General features: G+C 44.3%; 1 protein-coding gene across 2 annotated transcripts in view; it reads right to left on the reverse strand.

Moving 5' to 3' along the window:
- ZBTB8B (zinc finger and BTB domain containing 8B) overlaps window positions 1-8510 on the reverse strand; it is a 33753-nt gene extending 25243 nt beyond the window's left edge. For both annotated transcript variants that reach the window (XM_075853128.1, XM_075853127.1), the window contains exon 1: window positions 8472-8510. The gene's annotated coding sequence lies outside the window, so the exon portion shown is untranslated. The remainder of the gene's footprint in view (window positions 1-8471) is intronic.
- Window positions 8511-10720: the final 2210 nt, after the last annotated feature.

Consider the following 10720-nt stretch of genomic DNA (forward strand, 5'->3'; position numbering starts at 1 on the left):
GGGACTTCGATGCATTTTACGGTGATGGATGAAGGCGATGCCTCAAGTAAGGTGGGTGTGCGCAGCGAAGCCATACCAGGATTGTTATGTCAGCGAGCGTTTCACTTGTATAGCGAATCATCGCCTTTATAGTTGTACACACCCATTAACGTTGTGGGTGAATGTCAACAGGAAAGGGGGGCGGAGTTACTGGATTTAAAATGATGGGGAATTTCCCTCTACTCTGAAGTCAGACGCCAGAAACAGGCGACGAGATTTGAAACCCAAACAATATGGGTGATTGATTCCTTGCCAATGCAAGCACATGCTTTTTTTGAAAAGACAACCATAAGTAACCTTTTCCAGCGCCTATACAATCCGGGTAAAGCTGGTTCTGGCCCATCTCCCCTGAGGAATCGTTTGGCCAAGAGGAAACGCGTCGGGAGGATTTCATTACGGAGAGAGGTTCCCCGCTCACCTTATATTGAATACCATCCAGCATCTGAATGGGTAGGGGGGGCATTGACCCCCACAATTTATGACTGAAATAGTCAATTGCATTAAGGGAACACAATAAGAAATATATGTGGAACTCTCTTCAAAAGCAACAATACGTTCGTTTAACCCCTTATTGGGTGGATATCTTGCCGTCTATTTGTTGATCAAAAGTCTAGAAAGATAAATGCTATAGATACAAACTATACGAGATATAACAAGACCTATGATGAAGATGTATGAATATACAGCATATGGAATCATTTTTTATGTATGTTAGTACCTTCTATCTTTTTTAATAGGAAACTCAGTAAAAGTTATATTTTACATATATACACTCCGGATCTATTTTCTTTTCTTCATAACTTATACCTTGAACAGATGTCATAATAGCCCATGGGTGACTGATGCATCAGTGGTAACCGTCACCCAGAAGCTTTTATTGCATAAGTCATGACAAGGTCACGAGTACACGATGTATACGTTAAACATATCCCATAACCGCTTGTGTGTGATGGATGCCATTATTAGGCTTCCGTCACAGCTTACAGTTAAGGCTTCGTTCACATCTGCGTTGGGGTCCCGTTCTGACGTTGCGTCTGAACGGGACCATGAACCCCGAGTCGACTACGCCATCGCTTCTGGCAAAACGACAGGTCCGGTGCACAACAGGGGCAAATGGAAACCATGGGCACCGGATCCATCACCATTGAAATCAATGTGTCAGTTTGTGTCTGTTCAGGGTCCCGTTCCGACGGAACGTCAGAACGGGACCCCAACGCAGATGTGAACGAAGCCTAACATATACGTCGAGGGCTTTTTCAAGTGTGTATTTTAAACGTAGGCCAAAAACGTGATGTAAATGGGGCCTAACATCTAAATGAACCTCTATCCTGCAACGTTAGAATCGTATCGAATTTGTTTCTTTTTTTATAACGTAATTTTTTATTTGCTTTTTGAACAAGCAATCAAAAGAAAAGCCTAACATTGTGGCCAGATAGAATAGACATTGGAATGACAATAGGAGTAACAATTGTGACGCACATGCTGTTCGTTATCACATTTCATTTGGGTCGCAGCCCTCGGTTAGGGTATGTTCACACGAGGTCATTACGTCCGTAGTTGACGGACGTATTTCGGCCGCAAGTACCGGACACAGTGCAGGGAGCCGGGCTCCTAGCATCATAGTTATGTACGACGCTAGGAGTGCCTGCCTCGCTGCCGGACAACTGTCCCGTACTGAAAGTGATCCGTTCAGGGACTCTTTCGCATACCATGCTGTATGTCTAACAGGAGACACCAAGCCTTTAATTTGTTTCTAATGACGCACATTTCTTTTCCATACTTTCTTGAGTGCATTTTAATAAAGTATTGCTTGTGTGATCAAAGCCATAAGAGATAAATATATGGTGCATGGTTTACAAAACACAAAGTTGCAGTCACTACAGAAAGATTCTGCTCTTTAACCACCATCCAAAACATATTTTATTCTAAATACTAAGGACCTGTTCATATCAGCGTTGGTTTCCAGTCATGGGTTCCGTTGCAGCTTTCCATCGAAGAAACCCATGAATGGAAAGCCAAACTGAAACCAAAGCTTCCGTTTGCATTACCATTGATTTCAATGGTAATGCTTCCATTGAAAATGGTTTTGGTTTGTCTTCGTTCCGCAAAGTTTCAGGTTTTTTTCACAGAAACAATTGTGCAGTCGACAGTTATTGTTTACGCAAAAAAAACGGAAGCCTTACAGAACGGAAACCATTTGTAAGGAAACAAAAGCTTTGGTTTGGCTTTCCATTCATGGGTACCTCCGACGGAAAGCTACAGCGGAGACCAATGCTGATGTGAACCCAGCCTAAGGCCTTAATAAACACGAACGTGTGCGTTTTGCGCATGCAAAAAATGCAGCATTTTTTGCGCGTTGCAGTTGCGTGTGTCATCAGTATGTGCTGCGTGATTTTCACACATGTGCCACGCTTATGACACGCGGTTGTGAAGTTTAGAAAAAGAAATGAAGGAAGTGCTTTTATTTTTTCCTTCATTTCTTTATCTACAGTTGTGCGAATCACACGCGTCACACGGAAGTGCTTCCGTGTGCCCTGCGCGATTTTCACGCACCCATTGACTTCAATGGGTGCGTGATGCGCGAAAAACGGCCAAATATAGGACATGTCGTGAGTTTTACGCAGCGGACACAAGCTGCATGAAAATCACAGACTGTCTGAACGGCCCCATTCACTAACATAGGTCCGTGCGACGCATGTGATTTTCACACGCGTATCGCGGACGTAATACACGTTCGTGTGAATGAGGCCTAAGAGTGATGTGGCAAAGTGCAGATCACTGCTGCAAAAAATCTGCATGCTAATACATGCATTTTTTAACTCCATATTATCCAATTGTTTTGACAGCCCAACTACAGCATTCAAATGAAATAAAGTTGCAAAAACGTACATAAATACAGTTCTATGAAAAGGTTTTCAGCCACATTATGTGAACAGTTTTTTTAGGCTGTCGGACACGCACCGATCATATAAAGATGACCTATCCGGTGGATAGGACATCAGTTTTCAGAAAGTAGAAAACTCCTCTAAGAGGATCTGTCACCTCTCCTGACATGTCTTCTAGTAAATACTTGCATTGACCATGAAGTATCCTTACTTAAAACTCTGCATAGTACAGTTCCTGTTATTCCTCCTACACATTTATGAATAAATTGACAACTAGGTGATACCGACTGGGTGTATCCACCAACACAGTCTAACACTGTCCAACCAGCGATCACAGTCTCAGACGGTGTAGGGACATACCCCTTTGACAAGGGTAATAATAATCAGTTGTCAATTTATTCATACATTTCTAGGCAGAATAACAGAGGAACGGCACAAGGCAAAGTTCTAAGAAAAGCTGCTCCAGCATTGTTATTTTATGGGGAATACAAGTATTTACTAAAAACAGAGGAGAACGGACAGGTCCTCTTTTAATCATGTTCACTACAATGGGAAAGAATGGTACATTCACTTAGAGTAGCCCAAAAATATACACTTCCAAAGATAATTAAAAAAATAAAAAAAATAAAAAAGCCCGGTGCCAGCAGCAATTATATAGGTGCGTTGGCTGTCTCCTGGTATTTATCACACTCTAAGGGCTCATTCAGGCGAGAGTATATGTAGTCCGTGTAAACAACTAAACACTACAACGGCCGTCACACGGACTCATATACGTCAATGGGTTCGTTCACACGACCGTTGTTTCAATGGAGCGTGTGCATGGTTAGTGAAAATATAGGACATGTCCTATTTTTTTGCGTTTCACGCATCCCTCCATAGACTTTAGTCTCGGACGTGAAAAAGTGCAGTTTTTCCAGTCCGAGGTTAGCTACGTTCGTTTGAATGTAGCCCAAGGACCTGTTCACACAGAGTTTTTTGGCGCTCATTTTGATGCGAAAACTGCGTCAGAATCCGCGCCAAAAGAAGGCCCAAGTCACCCCCAGTGATTTCAATGGAAGGCAGAGGCGTTGTTTGCGGCAAAAAGAAAATTTATTTGTGACATGCTCGTCATGTCGGGATTCAAACAGAATATGGCAATGGAGTTGTCAAGTCGTGAAGTGCACCAGTTTTCAGGCACAAAATACTGGTCTAAAGTATAGAACATGCGCCAAGATGCCCCAAACAGTGTGCGCGTCATTGAAAAATTTGGTGTATGTTCAGTCTAGCACCCCTATTGTTAAACCATTATTAATAAATCTGCCCCATTGTGTACTTGCATCACCCCACTTTAATTTTTCTTTCGAAAGTAAACGCTACAATTTTATAGTTTATCACTTAGGCTTCGTTCACATCTGCGTCGGGACTACGTTCATGGTTTCAATCGGAGCTTTCCGTCAGGGGAACCCACAAACGGAATACAAACGGAAACCATAGGCTTACGTTTGCATCACCATTGATTTCAACGGTGACGGATCCGATGCAAATGGTTTCCTTTTGTCACCGTTGTGTAAGGGTTCCTTCGTTTTGACGGAATCTATACTGTAGTTGACTGCGCTATTCATTCCGTCAAAACAACGGAACCCTTTCACAACGGTGACAAGCGGAAACCATTTGCACCGTATCCATCACAATTAAAATCAATGGTGATGCAAACGGAAACCTATGGTTTCCGTTTCTATTCAGTTCATGGGTTCCCCTGACGGAAAGTCCCAACGCAGATGTGAACGAAGACTAACAACTAAGAAAAAAAGTTTTAAGTATGAATAATAAGTGTTCCGACACCCAGATTTCCCAACGGTTGGAATGGATAATTTTTAGTACCATAAAGACAACGATTTAAGTGCTGCAGACGTCACTTTTGCTTCCGTGAAAAAAACAGAAACCAGCCGGACAGAGGCAAACGGAATCTAACTGAAACAAAAGAATTACCATTGAAATCAATGGTAAATCAAACGGAAGCAACGCTCTCCGTTTGGATTTTCGGTCATCTCTTCCTCTGACAGAAGAGACCTAAATGGGAGACAACGCTAGTGTGAACTTAGCCTTCAAGGGTTATTCCAGCTATATACACTGGAAACGCGATGTTAGAACGGAACCCCACAAATGGCTAAATCGATCATGTACACCAGGGGTCCCAAACACGCGGCCCCTGAGGCTGTCATCTGTGGCCCACGGGGCACCGTACCTCTCTTGGGAGAGAGCAGGGCGAAGGAGGAATGCTCCGGCGCTCCTTCATGACGGAGGGCAGTCCGTTGGTGATAGGTGAGCAAGACAGCCGCCTGCAGATAGTGCAACCCCACCCTGTAGATATTGCCCCACACCCACCCTGTAGATAGCGCTACATTCCCCCCCAGGGCCACCTCCCTACCGTCCCAGATTCAGCGTAATAGTCCCAGATCCTGAGCTTTGTCCCACTTTTCCGGGCGGCTGGAGGTATGTCCCGCTGTCGACTGTATCTGCGCCCTCAGGACGCAAATACAGTTGAACTCAATGCTGAAGTAAGGGACCGCCAGCTCTCTGCTTCAGCATTAGTTCAGAGCGGAGGAGCTCCGCCACTAGTCAAGGACTCGCCGGGCCCAGCGCTACTTTCAGCGCCGAGCCCAGGGAAGCCCTTGATGTCACTGTCAATATAAAGACAGTGGCGTTATTGGTTACTCCTGGAGCGGAATCCACATTGCCAACGCTCTTGCAGGGGATTCCGCTCCAGGAGAAGCCCCTGCCGTCACTGTTCATTTATGGACAGTGTCATCAGGGGGTTCCCTCTAGAAGCGGAATCCCCGGCCTATGCTCTGTCTGGGCATTCCACTCCTAGAGAAAGTCCCAATAGCATTATCTACAGAGGGCACTATGGCACTATCTAAGAAGGGGCTGCCCAATCTTGACATTCTTGTGTCTGCCACACGCTGCAAACTGAGCAGCCAGACTGCATTTAGCGACACTTAAACTGGATTGTTAAAATAAGCACGTGAAGTAAACGCACAAGTTTCCGGTAAGTTTAAATCTAGCGCTATTATTATAGTAATGTAGTATTGTTATAGTAGTTCAAATAACTAATTAATTAACATTGATTTTGTATTGTATCAAATTTTAAAGTAACGCGGCCCGTCAACTTCACATTTTTTCTATGTGCGGCCTATTTACCCAGCCAAGTTTGATACCCCCTGCTGTACACCTAAGGCATGCAACCGCAGCAAGGAGGAGTTTGAATGGTCGATCATGCCCACTGCCGCTCCATTTAAACTGTATTGCAGTCACGAAAACAGCCGAGCGAGTCTGACCCCCACCGATCTAACATTTATCAAATATCCAGTGCATAGGTTATAAGTGTGTTTGTGACTGGAATACCCCTTTAACAGCTATTGTACTCCGGCATCTGACATATCCGTACAACCTCAGATGTATTTGAATTCCTATCAGTTTTCACGATCTATGTTGCGCAACTTTAATATTTCCTCATGGGGGAAAAGACTTGGGCGGAAGTAATTCCAACATGGACAGAATATTCGTTATTGTCACAAGTTGCCCATGACTCTTCTTTATTGAGATCACAGTAACCCACGATTTTACCATGACCATCACACAACCAATAGCTGCTGTGGAGCCCAAGGGTATGTTCCGACATAATTTTCCGCAGCAATTCTGTTGAAAAACGCAGACATTCCACTGCGGCAAAAACACACCAATTTCCTGCGGTTTTTATGGCAGAAAATGGTGCATATTTTGCTGTGTTTTTCACAATGTTAGGAGATGGAGACATCTCTGAAAAACACAGCAATTCTGGCCACTTTCTGCAGCAGAAACGGACATGCTGCGGTCTGCACCGCAGGTCAATTTCTACTCGGAATTTTAGGCAGCGCGTGTGTGAGATTTGTTAAAATTCATCCACTATGCTGCTGCGTTATCGAAGTGCTTCCGTGTGCCATGCGTGGTTTTCACGCACCCATTGACTTCCATGGGTGCGTGATGCGCAAAATACGCACGAAGAACGGACATGTCGTGAGTTTTACGCAGCGGACTCACGCTGCGTAAAAATCACGGACTGTCTGCACGGCCCCATAGACTAATATAGGTCTGTGCGAGGCGCGTGAAAATCACGCGCGTTGCACAGACGTATATCACGTTCGTCTGAATAAGCCCTTACAGCAGCATAAACACTGTGCAAACGGAAACATAACTCAATTTGCGTACTTTAGCCCGGAACACATGCTACCCATTGTCTACGGCCCAAACACGGATCGTCTCCGCACATGTTGCAGATTTGAAAGTCGCACCACAGAACACTTTCTGCACAACATTTCTGTGATTATTTCCACAGTGTGGTCCAGAGATTTGTAAAATCTCATCCAGGTTTCTGCTACTGTAAATGCTACAGAATTTCCATACAGAACACCATTGCCATAATTCTGCAGTGTTTACGCGGTGTGGAAATCCAGCCTAAATGGGAATCTTCAGTGTTTACTTCCAGAGAAATTAAAAACTGGCCTGCTCATGTCCTGCTCACACAGATGGATGACTGGTTACAGTACAGTCTCCAGAGGTAAACAATGAAGGTTCCCATTCAATGACTGCAAGCAGAGATCCTAAAAATCACGAGGAACTGATAAAAAAAAAAAATTGCTAAACTTTTTATTATCTTTATTTGCTGAAACCTTACCAAAGTATACAGGAAGGGGTTATTTGTAAACTGCATAGATATCAACTTGTATATTACAGCTTGCAGAGCGGACACATCTGCAGGTCAATGGCCGAGTAACTCCCCAAAGCCCATTATTATATTTCTTATTACAGCAGTCAATAAGAGCTGCCATTTACGTGTGTATCTATATATATATATATATATATATATATATATATATATATATATAGATACACACACACCTTATAGTACTCCTGCCACAAAGTGGCGCTATTGAGCAGTGTTGATAGAAGAGGGGCAGATCTGGGGACATCCCGCACCACAGGTGGTGACTGATAGGTGCCACATTTGGGAAGGTGACAGGAAACCATCACTGGTGAAACTTGCAGCTATTTCACATGGGGCATGCTGGGTGAAGGCTAGAACCTGTACAAGCCCCATACATGAGGCCAGTGACTATCTCCACCTCATGTTTCATGTAGCCTCCATACAGATGAAGTGCAGTGACTGACACAACAACGCATTCTTCCACACTACAAATCCTGCACTCCATTAATGAATTACATCACTAATCACTGGGATGCACATACTCTATATAGTGCAACAGCCATATCCAGACTACAAACCGAAGCCAACGCGCTGTGAAGTGGAGCTTCTAGTGCAAAAATGCATGTTACAGCCTATACATAGCATAAACCACATTTACCATAGGCTTCTATAGGTGCTACCATGTCTCATGCATACGCGGAGACGTGCTGCTGTTGGCTTCATGGGCACTATATAAAGTCAGTCAGCTAAGTAACGAGCCGGTTACCTAAATCTCCCGCTTTCCTCACAAAATCATACAAAATATCAAACCTTATCCGCCTCACCTTTTAGCCAGCTCTCGCGCGGTGCAACCACACTTCCCAGCAAGTATACGTAGGGTTACTAAGGAACCAATCAAAGCGCTCTTGCCCGCAGATACTTTTGGGAAGTGTAGTTTTCGTGACGCGTAAGCGGTTCTTTAGTTGGGCCTATAACTACAAGTTCCAGCATGCAATTGGTACTCTTTGCTATACTCGGTCGTTTAACTCGTGTTGTGCCGAAAGGAAGGAGCTGAAGGCCGCTGTTCACATGGGAACATTTTAGAACTGAGCATGTTTTAGTGTAAACTCTGTAGTGTGTAATTGACGTGCCCTGTAATAAGTTAAACCTGCTCTGGGTGTGCGACATGTAGTTGAGAGTGTGGTGTATTATTTTAGGGTAGGACTGGAGAAGGGGCTCAGTGCCCCTAACTATGAAGAAAGGGAGCGTTATGTTGATATGTCTGCCACTACACGTTTTTGAGCAAAAATTAGTTTACAAGAACATTGCCAAAAATTGTGGTTCACTAGCGCCATGTTCCAATCCTGCTGAAACACATTAAGATTGCACAAAGGCTCAATCTCAGGCCTTGACTCCACAGAGATGCTAGCATTGTGACTATTGCACTGTCCGATTGCGGTAGTTTGCAACGCAATGTTGCATGCCTTTTGGGTTAACTTATGGGGGCACAGTATTGGGTGTGTACATGCCCTTTCATGCATCCACAATTTTGCAATTTCAGAAATCCAATAATGTCAGATTTTGGCCGTTGCAAAATTGGGGGTGCATGTACACATATGATTTTATGTGCCCCCATAGGTTGCAGTAGTCAGAGATAAGGCGCAATATTATTCTGCAATCTATTGAGATTGGGCAGTTGGATAACCGTGTTGTGTAGTAAGTATGGGCCTCAGAGAGATTTCCAGGTTCAGCAAGCAAAACTTCTTCATTTTGTTATGCATTTTTCTAATATACTTTGTGTATCAATTCATCACAGTTCTCAAGATCTCTGCCCATAGAGAGCTCTGATCACTGTTCCAGACTGGTAACTGCTGATCATCACGTGACCAGTGGTGCCGCAACATGTCAACCCAACCAATCCATACAGGAATGCCACAGTCATGACTATCCTGCAGAAAGTTTCCAACTTCTTGTATCATTGGTTCAATGTAAAAAGTTTGACCATAATAATTTTCTTAAAGGGGTTTTCTGGAGTTTTAAAATCTCTGCGTTTCAACTCAAACTGTGAAATAAACTTACCTTACCGATTCTGCTGTGATTCCCCCCATCAGTTTTGTGCACCCCCTGCCGCTCCTGTTCATTCTCTGTGTACAGTAAGGTTCTTTCCATATTGATGTCAACATGGTAGCCAGTGATTAGCCACCTGTCGCCTGATGTGTCTTTATGGAGAGCACGTCAGTGCACAGGGAGGAAAAACATGAGCGGCAGGGGAGCGAAATTGGTAAAGTAAGTATTTTGCACAGTATGTTATTTTTACATTTGAGCCCAAATGCAGAGATTTTAAAATCCCAGAAAACCCTTTTAACTGCGGACATTCCAAGGCTTAAGTAAGTGTTAGGGTATGTTCACACGGCCTATTTACGGACGTAATTCGGGCGTTTTAACCCCCAAATTACGTCCGAAATTACGGCTTGAAAGCGTTGACAAACATCTGCCCATTGAAAGCAATGGGCTGACGTTTGTCTGTTCACACGAGGCGTATATTTACGCATCGCTGTCAAAAGACGGCGGGTAAATAGACGCCCGCGCCAAAGAAGTGTCAGGGTATGTTCACACGGAAGCATCCGTAACGGCCGAAATTACGGGGCTGTTTCCAGGAGAAAACAGCCCCGTCATTTCAGCCGTAACGGCATGTGCAGGCGCTTGAACGCTGCGTCGATTACGGACGTAACTGGAGCTGGTTTTCCATGGATTCCATGGAAAACGGCTCCATTTACGTCTGAAGAAGTGACATGACACTTCTTTGGCGCGGGCGTCTTTACGCGCCGTCTTTTGACAGCGTCGCGTAAATACACGCCTCGTGTGAACAGACAAACGTCAGCCCATTGCTTTCAATGGGCAGATGTTTGTCAACGCTTTCAAGCCGTAATTTCGGACGTAATTCGGGGGTTAAAACGCCCGAATTACGTCCGTAAATAGGCCGTGTGAACATACCCTCATATCACTTCTTCAGACGTAAATGGAGCCGTTTTCCATGGACTCCATGGAAAACCAGCTCCAGTTACGTCCGTAATGGACGCGGCGTTCAAGCGCC

This window comes from Rhinoderma darwinii, chromosome 2, assembly GCF_050947455.1.
Source record: "Rhinoderma darwinii isolate aRhiDar2 chromosome 2, aRhiDar2.hap1, whole genome shotgun sequence".
NCBI classification, from domain to species: Eukaryota; Metazoa; Chordata; class Amphibia; order Anura; family Rhinodermatidae; genus Rhinoderma; species Rhinoderma darwinii.